Source organism: Triticum urartu, chromosome 6, assembly GCF_003073215.2.
Source record: "Triticum urartu cultivar G1812 chromosome 6, Tu2.1, whole genome shotgun sequence".
Taxonomy (NCBI): Eukaryota; Viridiplantae; Streptophyta; class Magnoliopsida; order Poales; family Poaceae; genus Triticum; species Triticum urartu.
Genome location: NC_053027.1, coordinates 401,295,543 through 401,311,154, shown reverse-complemented (window position 1 = coordinate 401,311,154; position 15,612 = coordinate 401,295,543).

Below are 15,612 nucleotides of genomic sequence, written 5' to 3'. Positions count from 1 at the left end.
CCCCCTAGGGGAAACCCTAGGGCGCCTCCCCTTGCCCTTGCCCCTATATATAGTGGAGGTTTTGGGGCTGCATAACACACGAGTCTCTCTCTCCCAAGGCGCAGCCCTACTTCTCTCCCTCCTCGTCTCTCATAGTGTTTGGCGAAGCCCTGCAGGAGTACCGCGCTCCTCCACCACCACCACGCCGTCGTGCTGCTACTGGACGGAGTCTTCCCCAACCTCTCCCTCTCTCCTTGCTGGATCAAGGCGCGGGAGACGTCACCGGGTTGTACGTGTGTTGAATGCAGAGGCGCCGTTGTTCGGCGCTTAGATCGGAATCGACCGCGATCTGAATCGCTGCGTGTACGACTCCACCAACAGCGTTCTTGCAACGCTTCCTCTTAGCGATCTTCAAGGGTATGAAGATGCACTCCCTCTCTCTCGTTGCTAGTATCTCCTAGATTGATCTTGGTGACACGTAGGAAAATTTTAAATTATTGCTACGTTCCCGAACAAGTAAATATTCCAGAAGACTCAAGCATCTAAGCTTGAGGATAGGATGCCCCGGAAGGCATCCCATCTTTCTTCAACAAGTATCGGTATGTGTTCGGATTTGTTTCGTTCATGCGATATGTGCAAATCTTGGAGCGTCTTTTGCATTTAGTTTTCACTTTTCTTTTATGCAGCATGCTGGTATGAGATAGTCTTTGGTTGATTTATAGAATGCTCATTGCACTTCATTTATATCTTGTGACGCCCCGAGACCGACGCGCCAGGTGTCTTCCGGTTATTCGCCGTCGTTGCCATGTCATTTGCTTGTGTGTTGCATCTTGCCATGTCATCATGTGCATTGCATCATCATGTTTTCAAAACTTGCATCCATCCGGGTCCCCCCATTCTTTCCGTTGTCCGTTCTGAGCCCAGACACACTTGCACGCGCCCGCAGCACGTCCGAAATAGTATTTTATAAGTGGCCGGAAAATGTTCTCGGAATGGGATGAAAGTTGGCATGTGGTGTTGTTTTGTTGTAGGTAGGCCGCCTGCCAAGTTTCATTGCGTTCGGAGTCTGTTTGACGCCCCAACGGATAACTATAGCGACAATATAGTCGGTCAAATCATCGGACGTTTTTGGTCTCCGAAAACTGTTGCCAGACTTTCCGTCTCTTTCCTCCCTAGACTGTCTTCACAGTCCACTACCAACCGACAGGCCCAATCTAACCTCTCTCTTCAGCCTGCGAACCTCCTCGCGCGCGTGTCCGAAAGCTGTCCCGGACCCGGCCCGGGCAGTCGTCACCGTTGGGTCCGGATCATCCCCAAACATCTATGAAATATCTCTGTTTTCTTAATTGGTATTTCTAACCTATAGTTTCTCAGCCATCAGATTTTAATCCGTTGATCAAATCTCTTCTATTTTCCATATATATAGTCCACTCCTAGTCTATTTTGGACAAACCCTAAAATCTAGGGACTTGTCCCGTCGACCCGCCGCCACCCACCTCGGGATCCCTGCGGATCCAAACCCACCAATCACCACAACCCCTCTCGATCCCCTCCATCCCGAGGCCTCCCTCGATCCACCCAACCAATCAGCTCCGCCGCCTCCCTTGTTCAGTCCTCGCCGCATCCGCAGCTCCCCTGCTCCCCTCGCGCTCGGGCACACAGCCAGCCGAGTGCCCACCTCCAGACCGAGCAGGAGGCTCGATCTCGAGCTTCTCGAGCCGCCGGCGACCAGGGGCCCTCCCGTCGTGCCCCTTTTATTTCTCCTCCTTCCCTTGGTTCCTTTTCTCTCTCTCGAAGTCTCATCTCTCTCTCTATTCGTGCAACAGCAGTCCTGCCTCGACACCATGGCCATCACCCCGCTTCTTCGAGACCAGTCGTCATTGATCTGCTTCCATGCCGCCTCCCGCCAGCGACTGCAACCACCAGGATCCGCCTCGATGTCGTCCAAGCTCTGGATCAGGCTGACCTCACCCTGCTCTGTTGCCTCCCCGTCATCTTCCTCGAGCAGGAGCTCATGCCCGAGCTCCTCCGCCACCAGCAGCTCTGCGGCGCCGCCTCCTTGCCGGCCCCGACCTTGCTTCGCTGCTCCGGCGAGTCCCCGACGAGCAGACAGGTGCCCCGCACTACCCTTGCTTCCTTCTTTACCCTGCCATCTCCCTCGCCGTCTTTTTCTTCTTCACTTCCCAGTTTTCTTCTCTGAATCCCCCTTCCTTCGTTCTTCAGGCAACAGGCGACGTCGTGGGCGCCAATCGCCAAGGCCAGCGCCCAGCCTCTGCTTCGCCTCGACCATGACCAGGCCGGGCCTCACCGTCCCTCTCCTTCTCCCTTTCGTTCTTTCCCTTTTGCTCTCCCTCCCATCTCACGCAACTCTCTGAGCTCTCTCTCTTTTTGTTCGTACAGGAGACCATCGTGGCCGCCGTTTTTCCTCATCGCCGCCCTTCGGATCCCCGCCGAATCACCCTTCCTCCACGAGCCCTTTCTTGCCGGAGTCCTCCGCCGCTGCGACTCCCTTGAGCTACCGCGCGACGTCCCCTGCTTCGCCATCGCCTACCGCGGTCTCTGCTTCCTCTACAACGAGTAGGAGCTCGCTCATCCCGCGCCTGCTCGCCCCGCTCGCGTTGACCGCGCCCGTCTCGACCCGATCCAGCGAGCGAGCAGGCCTGCTTGGCCTCTCTTCAGCCTGGGCTTGGCCCATGGTGAGGCCACCCATGAGCGCCCTCCCCTTTTTTTCCCTGTGTACTGTTGGTCCAACAGATTCGGCCCATATAACGTTTTTTTCTCTGGACGAATTTAATCATTTATCCAGAGACTACAGTTTTGCAGAAAAGTCCTCCAACATCATGCATATTATAACTCACCAACCATGCATCATATTAAAATAAGTTATATATGAAAGATGCTTAGAATTATGTGTAGATTAATAATATCCAACTTTCATGCATGTCTGAAATGTTTAAACTGCTGTTTGCATGTATTTGCTTAATTGCCATGCTAAAATGCTTTAATTCGTAACTAAATAACCATAGCTCGGTTTTAAATAAACTCCATATGTAAATGGGGTAGAAAAATGCCTAGTTTAACATGGTGCACTTTTCTTGCATGTTTAAAAACTATAAAATATGGTTTAGGGCAGAACAGTACCAAATTCATATTATGCACATGAGGATTTTCTGGAATTGTGTTTGTTATTTCCGGCCTCATTTAAACTTGCCTAGATAGGTAGTTTACTTACGCTCCACCTCTTGCCATGTTAATAAACATTTAATATTGTTGGGTACATAAACAAGATCGAACTAAATAAGTCATGTGGTGTTTCGTCAATATGCACCTCATTGCATATTGAGCTCCACTTAATTTGTAGTTTTGTTTGTGCACTTTTCCATGCCATGCTTCATTAAACCAGACATGCATCATACTTGGTTGTGCATCATGCCATGTTGATTATGTGATGGTTGTTTACTATGTTGTTTTCTTCTTTTCGGTGTTGCTTCTTCGGGTTAGTTCTGATAACGTCGCGTTTGTGAGGATCCGTTCGAACTACGCCCGTTTGTCTTCTTCATGGACTCGTTCTTCTTCCTTGCGGGATCTCAGGCAAGATGACCATACCCTCGAAATCACTTCTATCTTTTCTTGCTAGTTGCTCGATCTATTGCTATGCCGCGATACCTACCACTTGCTATATCATGCCTCCCATATTGCCTTGTCAAGCCTCTAACCCTCCTTTCCTGGCAAACGTTGTTTGGCTATGTTACCACTTTGCTCAGCCCCTCTTATAGCATTGCTAGTTGCAAGTGAAGATGGAGTTTGTTCCATGTTGGAACATGGTTTTGTTGGGATATCACAATATCTCTTATTTTAACTAATGCATCTATATGCTTGGTAAAGGGTGGAAGGATCGGCCTTATGCCTGGTGTTTTGTTCCACTCTTACCGCCCTAGTTTCCGTCATACCGGTGTTATGTTCCTTGATTTTGCGTTCCTTACACGGTTGGGTGTTATGGGGACCCCTTGACAGTTCGCTTTGATTAAAACTCCTCCAGCAAGGCCCAACCTTGGTTTTACCATTTGCCTCACCACCACCTATTTTTCCCTTGGGAGTCGCTCTCCCGAGGGTCATCTTTATTTTAACCCCCCCCCCCCCCCCCGGCCAGTGCTTGTCTAAGTTTGGTCCGAACTAGAGCCCCTTGCAGCGCCACCTCGGGGAAACTTGAGGGCTGGTTTTAGTTGTACGGATTGCTCATCCGGTGTTGCCCTGAGAACGAGATATGTGCAGCTCCTATCGGGATGTCAGCACATCGGGCGGTCTTGTTGGTCTTGTTTTACCATTGTCGAAATGTCTTGTAACCGGGATTCCGAGTCTGATCGGGTCTTCCTGGGAGAAGGAATATCCTTAGTTGACCGTGAGAGCTTGTGATGGGCTAAGTTGGGACACCCCTGCAGGGTTTTGAACTTTCGAAAGCCATGCCCGCGGTTATGGGCAGATGGGAATTTGTTAGTATCCGGTTGTAGAGAACTTGACACTTAACTTGTTTAAAATGAATCAACCGCGTGTGTAACCGTGATGGTCTCTTTTCGGCGGAGTCCGGGAAGTGAACACGGTTTTGGAGTTATGTTTGTGCGTAAGTAGTTTCAGGATCACTTCTAGTTCACGACCGTTGCATTGCTTCTCTTCTCACTCTTATTTGCGTATGTTAGCCACCATATATGCTAGTGCTTGCTGCAGCTCTACTTCGCTACCCTTTCCTACCCATAAGCTTAAATAGTCTTGATCTCGCGAGTGTGAGATTGCTGAGTCCCCGTGGCTCACAGATACTTCCAAACAGTTGCTGGTGCCGATGATGTCAGTGCAGATGATGCAACTGAGCTCAAGTGGGAGCTCGATGAAGATCGTGTTCGTTGTGTTGTTTCGTTTTCCTTTCGATCAGTAGTGGAGCCCAGTTGGGGCGATCGGGGATCTAGCATTTGGGGTTGTCTTCTTTTATTTTGGTTCCGTAGTCGGACCTTGATTGTATTCTGGATGATGTATGTTTAACTTGTATTTGTGTGAAGTGGTGACTGTAAGCCAACTCTTTATCCCTTTCTATTCAGTACATGGGATTGTGTGAAGATTACCCCTCTTGCGACATGCCTACTATGCGGCTATGCCTCTAAGTCGTGCCCCGACACGTGGGAGATATAGCCGCATTGTGGGTGTTACATATCTTTTGAGTATGGCTTTATAGAATGCTTCATGTGCTTCACTTATATCTTTTGAAGTTTGGATTGCCTGTTTCTCTTCACATAGAAAACCGCCATTTATAGAATGCTCTTTTGCTTCACTTATATTTGTTAGAGCGTGGGCATATCTTTTGTAGAAAGAATTAAACTCTCTTGCTTCACTTATATCTATTTAGAGGGATGACAGGAATTGGTCATTCACATGGTTAGTCATAAAATCCTACATAAAACTTGTAGATCACTGAATATGATATGTTTGATTCCTTGCAATAGTTTTGCGATATAAAGATGGTGATATTAGAGTCATGCTAGTGGGTAGTTGTAGATTGTAGAAATACTTGTGTTGAAGTTTGTGATTCCCGTAGCATGCACGTATGGTGAACCGTTATGTAACAAAGTTGGAGCATGAGGTATTTATTGATTGTCTTCCTTATGAGTGGCGATCGGGGATGAGCGATGGTCTTTTCCTACCAATCTATCCCCCTAGGAGCATGCACGTAGTACTTTGTTTCGACGACTAATAGATTTTTGCAATAAGTATGTGAGTTATTTATGACTAATGTTGAGTCCATGGATTATACGCACTCTCACCCTTCCATCATTGCTAGCCTCTTCGGTACCGTGCATTGCCCTTTCTCACCTCGAGAGTTGGTGCAAACTTCGCCAATGCATCCAAACCCCGTGATACGATATGCTCTATCACACATAAACCTCCTTATATCTTCCTCAAAACAGCCACCATACCTACCTATCATGGCATTTCCATAGCCATTCCGAGATATATTGCCATGCAACTTCCATCATCATCATATACATGACTTGAGCATTCATTGTCATATTGCTTTGCATGATCGTAAGATAGCTAGCATGATGTTTTCATGGCTTGTCCGTTTTTGATGTCATTGCTACGCTAGATCATTACACATCCCGGTACACCGCCGGAGGCATTCATATAGAGTCATATCTTTGTTCTAGTATTGAGTTGTAATATTGAGTTGTAAGTAAATAAAATTGTGATGATCATCATTATTAGAGCATTGCCCCATGAAAAAAAAGAAAAAAAGAGAGGCTAAAGAAGACTAAATAAAAAAAGGGGGCCAAGAAGCCCGCAAAAAAATAAAAAAGATGGGGCAATGTTACTATCCTTTTACCACACTTGTGCTTCAAAGTAGCACCATGTTCTTCATATAGAGAGTCTCTTGAGTTATCACTTTCATATACTAGTGGGAATTTTCATTATAGAACTTGGCTTGTATATTCCAACGATGGGCTTCCTCAAATGCCCTAGGTCTTCATGAGCAAGAAAGTTGGATGCACACCCACTTAGTTTTCAGTTTGAGCTTTCATACACTTATAGCTCTTAGTGCATCCATTGTATCGCAATCCCTACTCCTCGCATTGACATCAATTGATGGGCATCTCCATAGCCCATTGATTAGCCGCATCGATGTGAGAATTTCTTCCTTTTTGTCTTCTCCACTCAACCTCCATCATCATATTCTATTCCACCTATATTGCTATGTCCATGGCTCACGCTCATGTATTGCGTGAAAAGTTGAAAAGGTTTGAGAACATCAAAAGCATGAAACAATTGCTTGGCTTGTCATCGGGGTTGTGCATGATTTGAATATTTTGTGTGGTGAAGATGGAGCATAGCCAGACTATATGATTTTGTAGGGATAACTTTCTTTGGCCATCTTATTTTGAAAAGACATGATTGCTTTATTAGTATCCTTCAAGTATTATTATCTTAATGTCAAATGATAGACTATTGCTTTGAATCACTCGTGTCTTAATATTCATGCCATGATTAGATTACATGATCAAGATTATGCTAGGTAGCATTCCACATCAAAAATTATCCTTTTTATCATTTACCTACTCGAGGACGAGCAAGAATTAAGCTTGGGGATGCTGATATGTCTCTGTCGTATCTATAATTTTTTATTGTTCCATGCCAATATTCTACAACTTTCATATACTTTTGGCAACTTTTTATACTATTTTTGGGACTAACATATTGATCTAGTGCCCAGTGCCAGTTCCTGTTTGTTGCATTTTTTTGTTTCGCAGAAAATCCATATCAAAAGAAGTCCAAACGGAATAAAAACGGACGGAGAATATTTTTGGAATATTTGTGAGATATGGGAAGAAGAATCAACGCGAGAAGGTGCCCGAGGGGGCCATGAGGCAGGGGGACGTGCCTGCCCCATGGGCGCGCCCCTGACCCTCGTGCCCCCCCCCCCCCCCCCCCCGTAAGGTGGTTGCTACTCTTATTTGTCCGCAAGAAAGCTAATTTTCGGAGAAAAATAGGGGCGAAGGTTTCAATCCAATCGGAGTTACGGATCTCCGGATATATAAGAAACAGTGAAAGGGCAGAATCCCAGAGCACAGAAACAGAGAGAGAGAGACAGAGAGACAGATCCAATCTCGGAGGGGCTCTCGGCCCTCCCATGCCATGGAGGCTAAGGACCAGAGGGGAAACCCTTCTCCCATCTAGGGAGAAGGTCAAGCAAGAAGAAGAAGGGGGCCCCTCTCCCCCTCTCTTCTGGTGGCGCCGGAACGCCGCCGGGGCCATCATCATCACCGCGATCTTCACCAACACCTCCGCCATCTCCACCAACATCTCCATCACCTTCCCCCTCTATCTACAGTGGTCCACTCTCCCGCAACCCTCTGTACCCTCTACTCGAACATGGTGCTTTATGCTTCATATTATTATCCAATGATGTGTTGCCATCCTATGATGTCTGAGTAGATTTTCGTTGTCCTATCGGTGATTGGTGAATTACTATGATTGATTTAATTTGCTTGTGGTTATGTTGTTGTCCTTTGGTGCCCATCATATGAGCGCACGTGTGGATCACACCATAGGGTTAGTTGTATGTTGATGGGACTATGTATTGGAGGGCAAGAGTGACAGAAGCTTCAACCTAGCATAGAAATTGATGCATACGGGATTGAAGCGGGACCAATATATCTTAATGCTATTGTTGGGTTTTACCTTAATGAACATTAGTAGTTGCGGATGCTTGCTGATACGTCTCCGACGTATCTACTTTTTCAAACACTTTTGCCTTTGTTTTGGACTCTAACTTGCATGATTTGAATGGAACTAACCCGGACTGACGCTGTTTTCAGCAGAATTGCCATGGTGTTATTTTTGTGCAGAAATAAAAGTTCTCGGAATGACCTGAAAATCAACAGAGATTATTTTTGGAATATATAAAAAATACTGGAAGAAAGATCCACGTCAGGGGGCCCACACCCTGACCACAAGGGTGGGGGCGCGCCCTACCCCCTAGGCGCACCCCATGCCTCGTGGGCCCCTTGACGCTCCACCGACCTCAACTCTAACTCCATATATTCGTGTTCCGGGAGAAAAAATCAGAGAGAAGGATTCATCACGTTTGACGATACGGAGCCGCCGCCAACCCCTAATCTCTCTCGGGAGGGCTGGTCTGGAGTCCGCACGGGGCTCCGGAGAGGGGAATTCGTCGCCATCATCATCAACAACCTTCCTCCATCACCAATTCCATGATGCTCACCGCCGTGCGTGAGTAATTCCATCATAGGCTTGCTGGACGGTGATGGGTTGGATAATATTTATCATGTAATCGAGTTAGTTTTGTTACGGTTTGATCCCTAGTATCCACTATGTTCTGAGATTGATGTTGCTATGACTTTGCTATGCTTAATGCTTGTCACTAGGGCCCGAGTGCCATTATTTCAGATCTGAACCTATTATGTTTTCATAAATATATGAGAGTTCTTGATCCTATCTTGCAAGTCCATAGTCACCTATTATGTGTTATGATCCGCTAACCCCGAAGTGACAATAATCGGGATACTTACGGGTGATGACCATAGTTTGAGGAGTTCATGTATTCACTATGTGTTAATGCTATGGTCCGGTACTCTATTAAAAGGTGGCCTTAATATCCCTTAGTTTCCAATAGGACCCCGCTTCCACGGGAGGGTAGGACAAAAGATGTCATGCAAGTTCTTTTCCATAAGCACGTATGACTATATTCAGAATACATGCCTACATTACATTGATGAACTGGAGCTAGTTCTGTGTCACCCTAGGTTATGACTGTTACATGATCGATCGCATCTGGCATAATTCTCCATCACCGATCCAATGCCTACGAGCTTTTCCATATATTGTTCTTCGCTTATTTACTTTTCCGTTGCTACTGTTACCATCACTACAAAACCCAAAAACATTACTTTTGCTACCGTTACCTTTTACCATCGTTACCACTACTATCATATTAGTTTGCTACTAAATACCTTGCTGCAGATATTAAGTTTCCAGGTGTGGTTGAATTGACAACTCAGCTGCTAATACTTGAGAATATTCCTTGGCTCCCCTTGTGTCCAATCAATAAATTTGGGTTGAATACTCTACCCTCGAGAACTGTTGCAATCCCCTATACTTGTGGGTTATCACTTGCTAATAGTTCCAATCATAAGTGCATAGAATTCCAAGTCAGGGATGACATGCTAGCAGTGGCCTCTCCCACATAAAACTTGCTATTGGTCTAGTAACATAGTCAATTGCTTAGGGACAATTTCGAACTCCTACCACCACTTTTCCACACTCGCTATACTAAATTTATTGCTTCTTTACCTAAAACAGCCCCTAGCTTTTATTTACGTGCTATTTACTATCTTGCAAACCTATCCAAAAACACCTACAAAGTACTTCTAGTTTCATACTTGTTCTAGGTAAAGCAAACGTTAAGCGTGCGTAGAGTTGTATCGGTGGTCGATAGAACTTGAGGGAATATTTGTTCTACCTTTAGCTCCTCGTTGGGTTCGACACTCTTACTTATCGAAAGAGGCTACAATTGATCCCCTATACTTGTGGGTTATAAAGCACCCTCCTGGGGGGTAGGGCGCGCCCTCCACCCTTGTGGTTGGCTCGGGACTCTTCTGGCCCAACTCTTTTGCTTCGGGGGCTTCTTATGTTCCATAAAATATCACCATAAATTTTCAGCTCGTTTGGACTCCGTTTGATATTCCTTTTCTGTAAAACTCAATAATAAGGGAAAAAACAGAAACTGGCACTGGGCTCTAGGTTAATAGGTTAGTCCCAAAAATCATATAAAATAGCATATAAATGCATATAAAACATCCAAGATGGATAATATAATAGCATGGAACAATCAAAAATTATAGATACGTTGGAGACGTATCAAGCATCCCCAAGCTTAATTCCTGCTCGTCCTCGAGTAGGTAAATGATAAAAACATATTTTTTGATGTGGAATGCTATCAAGTACACAAGTTTGAACAATAATAATTTTAATCACTTTTTCTAGCATCATTATATATCATAACAGTAGTTCATATCACAAAGCTTCTCACGATCAAGTACCAAGCTATTCACATGTTGAAGCATACATCATAAACTTTCTTGAAAACTAACAAACTATGTTCTCGGTCATCAAACAATTGCAATTCATCTTATTTTCAGGAAGGGTCTATGTAAGAGCTTTGATTTAGCAAATCCCTCATACTCAACTATCATATAGTCTTCCATGATTGCTACCACTCAAAGCATATTTTTAGAACAAATAGCATCCATTGAACACAAAGAAAGATAGGGGCTTAATGTTTCGCCTCCCAACTTATTTATCATATAGATAATTGTCAACAATAATAATTCATGATCAAATATATTTGAATGGCCATATATTCTTAGATCTTTCCCCATCACATGATGCTTGCCAACTAAAGAGTAGGTTGGAATGAGAAGGAATACTACTGACTCTTGCATAAAAGTAAAAGATAGGCCCTTCGCAGAGGGAAGCAGGGATTTGCAGAGGTGCCATAGCTCAAAGCTTTTAAAACAGAGATGAAAATAATTTTGAGAGGTATGCTTTCATTGTCAACATAGCAACCAAGAGTTCTCACTATCTTCCATGCTAGACACATTATAGGAGGTTCCCAAACAAAATGGTAAAAAATTTACTCCCTCACCACCAACAAGCACATTCCACGGCTGGTCCGAAACAATGGGTACCGTCCAACTATCAACAATCCTGGGGGAGTTTTGTTTGCAATTAAATTTTGATTTGATTTGAGCATGGAACTGGGCATCCCGGTAACCATCCATTTTCTCGTGAATGATGAGCGGATTCCACTCAACGTGAGAATAACCCACCTAGCATGGAAGATACTGATAGCCCCTAGTCGCTATATGAGCGATTCAGGCATACAAAACATATTATCATTTGAAGGTTTAGAGTTTGGCACATGCAAATTTACTTGGAACGACAGGTAAATACCGCATATAGGTAGATTTGGTGGACATTCATGGAAGAAACTTGGTTCAAGGGTTTTTGGATGCACAAGTAGTATCTCTACTTAGTACAGAAATTTTGGCGAGCAAAAGATTCTAAAAAGCAAGCACCACATGTCGGAGGATCCATAACAATATAAATTCTATACAAATATACCCAAACATAACTCATTAAGTTGTCTTGCTTGTCCAACTTCAACTAATTTGATCAAGCTTGAAAATAATTAATGGGGCTCACAATCATTGAAGATGTCCAAGATAGTATATTTATATGTGAAATCTCTCTTCCTTCAATATTCTTTCATGAATTGTTCAAGTGATCAATACTATGTTTGCTAACTTTCAATAAATTTACCACCTCCACTTATTAAATGTGAAGTCATTACTCCCCATGGTATAAGCATATGAAACATATACAAATTCAGATTTATGATATTCAATTCATTCAACCATTTACTCATGGGATATAAGTGAAGCACGAGAGTAAATGACAAAGTACTCCAAAAAGATATAAGTGAAGATCAATGAGTAGTCAAATAATTATTTAGCTATGTGAAGACTCTCTCTCATTTAAGTATTTCAGATCTTAATATTTTATTCAAACAGCAAGCAAATCCTAATAAAAGAAAATGATGCTCCAAGCAAAACACATATCATGTGGTGAATAAAAATATAGCCCCAAGTAAAGTTACCGATGAACGAAGACGAAAGAGGGGATGCCATCCGGGGCATCCCCAAGCTTAGGCTCTTGGTTGTCCTTGAATATTATCTTGGGGTGCCTTGGGCATCCCCAAGCTTAGGCTCTTGCCACTCCTTATTCCCTAGTCCATTGAAACTTCACCCAAAACTTGAAAACTTCACAACACAAAACTCAATAGAAAATCTCATAAGCTCCGTTAGTATAAGAAAATAGATCACCACTTTTGGCACTGTTGTGAACTCATTCTTTATTTATATTGGTGTAATATCTACTGTATTCCAACTTCTCCATGGTTCATACCCTCCGATACTACTCATAGATTCATCAAAATAAGCAAACAACACTTAGAAAACAGAATCTGTCAAAAATAGAACAGTCTGTAGCAATCTGTAACTTTCGAAGACCGTAACTCCAAAAATTCTGAAAAATTAGGACAACCTGAGAAATTTGTTTAATAATCTTCTGCAAAAAGAATCAGTATTTTATCACGCTTTTGTTAAAAATGAGAATTGTTTTCCTAAGCACAAAAGTTTCTGTTTTTCAGCAAGATCAAATCAACTATCACCATAGATCATCCCAAAGGTCTTACTTGGCACTTTATTGAAACAAAATCTATAAAACATGATTACTACAGTAGCATAATCATGTGAACACACAAAAACAGTAGGAAAAAAATATTGGGTTGTCTCCCAATAAGCGATTTTCTTTAATGCCTTTTTAGCTAGGCATGACGAATTCAATGATGCTCACATAAAGGATAAGAATTGAAACATAGCGGGAGCATCAGGAAGCATATGAATAGCACATTTAATTCTAACCCACTTCCTATGCATAGGGAGTTTGTGAGCAAACAACTTATGGGAATAAGAATCAACTAGCATAGGAAGGTGAAACAAGCAAAACTTCAAGATTTTCAACACATAGAAAGGAAACTTGATATTATTGCAAAATGTACAAGCATATGTTCCTCTCTCATAATAATATTCAGTAGCATCATGAATGAATTCAACGATATAACCATCACATAAAGCATTATTTTCACGATGCACAAGCATAGAAATTTTACTACTCTCCACATAAGCAAAATTCTTCTCATTCATAATAGTGGGAACAAACTCAACAAAATAACTATCATGTGAGACATAATCGAATTGAAAATTAAAATCATGATGAAAAGTTTCATGGTTATCATTATTCTTTATAGCATACAAGTCATCACAATAATCATCATAGATAGCAACTTTGTCCCCATAATCAATTGGAACCTCTTCCGAAATAGTGGATTCATCACTAAATAAAGTCATGACCTCTCCAAATCCACTTCCATAAATATTATAAGAGTCAACACCCTCCAAAATAATGGGATCATTACCTAGAGTTGACACTCTTCCAAACCAACTTTCATCAATATAATCACCATAAAAAGAAGGCATGCTATCATCATAATAAATTTGCTCATCAAAACTTGGGGGACAAAAAATATCATCTTCATCAAACATAGCATCCCCAAGCTTATGGCTTTGCATATCATTAGCATCATGGATATTCAAAGAATTCATACTAACAACATTGCAATCATGCTCATCATTCAAAGATTTAGTGCCAAATATTTTAATGCATTCTTCTTATAACACTTTGGCACAATTATCGGGATCCTTATTTTCACGAAAGACATTAAAAAGATGAAGCATATGAGGCAACCTCAATTCAGTTTTTTTAGTATTCATTTATAGACTAAACTAGTGATAAAACAAGAAATTAAAAGATTCGATTGCAAGATCTAAAGATATACCTTCAAGCACTAACCTCCCCAGCAACGGTGCTAGAAAAGAGCTTGATGTCTACTACACAACCTTCTTCTTGTAGACTCATGTTGGGCCTCCGAGCGCAAAGTTTTGTAGGGCAGTAGCAAATTTCCCTCAAGTGGATGACCTAAGGTTTATCAATCCGTGGGAGGCGTAGGACGAAGATGGTCTCTCTCAAACAACCCTGCAACCAAATAACAAAGAGTCTCTTGTGTTCCGAACACACCCAATACAATGGTAAATTGTATAGGTGCACTAGTTCGGTGAAGAAATGGTGATACAAGTGCAATATGGATGGTAGATATAGGTTTTTGTAATCTGAAAATATAAAAACAGCAAGGTAACCAGTAACAAAAGTGAGCGAAAACGGTATTGCAATGCTTAGAAACAAGGCCTAGGGTTCATACTTTCACTAGTGCAAGTTCTCTCAACAATGATAAAATAATTAGATCATATGGCAATCCCTCAGCGTGCGACAACAGTCACTCCAAAGTTCCTATCACGGAGAACATAAGATGAAATTGCTTGTAGGGTACGAAACCACCTCAAAGTTATTCTTTCTGATCAATCCATTGATACACATCAATCAACCCTAATGTCACCACAAGTATCCATGGGTCAATTATACGATATACATTAAACAACTTTAGATTCATAATATTCAATCCAACATAAAGAACCTCAAAGAGTGCCCCATGATTCCTACCGGAGAAACAAGGACGAAAACGCGCATCAACCCCTATGCATAGATTACCCCAATGTCACCTCGGGAATCCGTGAGTTGAGTGCCAAAACATACATCAAGTGAATCAATAGAATACCCCATTGTCACCACGGGTATCCCACGCAGGACATACATCAAGTGTTCTCAAATCCATAATAGTATTCAATCCGATAATAGTGAAACCTCAAAGGTAAAACTCAACTCATCACAAGAAGATAGAGGGGGAGCACACCCTCAGCCCCGAGAATGAACTACTCCCTCCTCGTCATGGAGAGCACTGTGATGATGAAGATGGCCTCCAGTGACGGTTTCCTCCTCCGGCAGGGTGCCGGAACGGGCTCCCGATTAGTTTTTCGTGGCTACAGAGGCTTGCTGCGGCAGAACTCCCGATCTAGGTTTATTTCTGGGGGTTTCTATATTTATAGGAATTTTTGGTGTCGGAAACAAGTCAGGGGAGTCCACGAGTCAACGACAAGGGTGGAGCACCCTCCCGGGGGGTAGGGCGCGCCCTCCACCCTTGTGGTTGGCTCGGGACTCTTCTGGCCCAACTCTTTTGCTTCGGGGGCTTCTTCTAGTCCATAAAAATCACCATAAATTTTCAACTCATTTGGACTCCGTTTGATATTCCTTTTCTGTAAAACTCAAAAACTAGGAAAAACAAAAACTGGCACTGGGTCTAGGTTAATAGGTTAGTCACAAAATTCATATAAAATATCATATAAATGCATATAAAACATCCAAGATGGATAATATAATATAATAGCATGGAACAATCAAAAATTGTAGATACGTTGGAGACGTATCAACCCTACAGGTTCGAGAACTATGTAGACATGACCGAGACACCTCTCCGGTCAATAACCAATAGCGGAACCT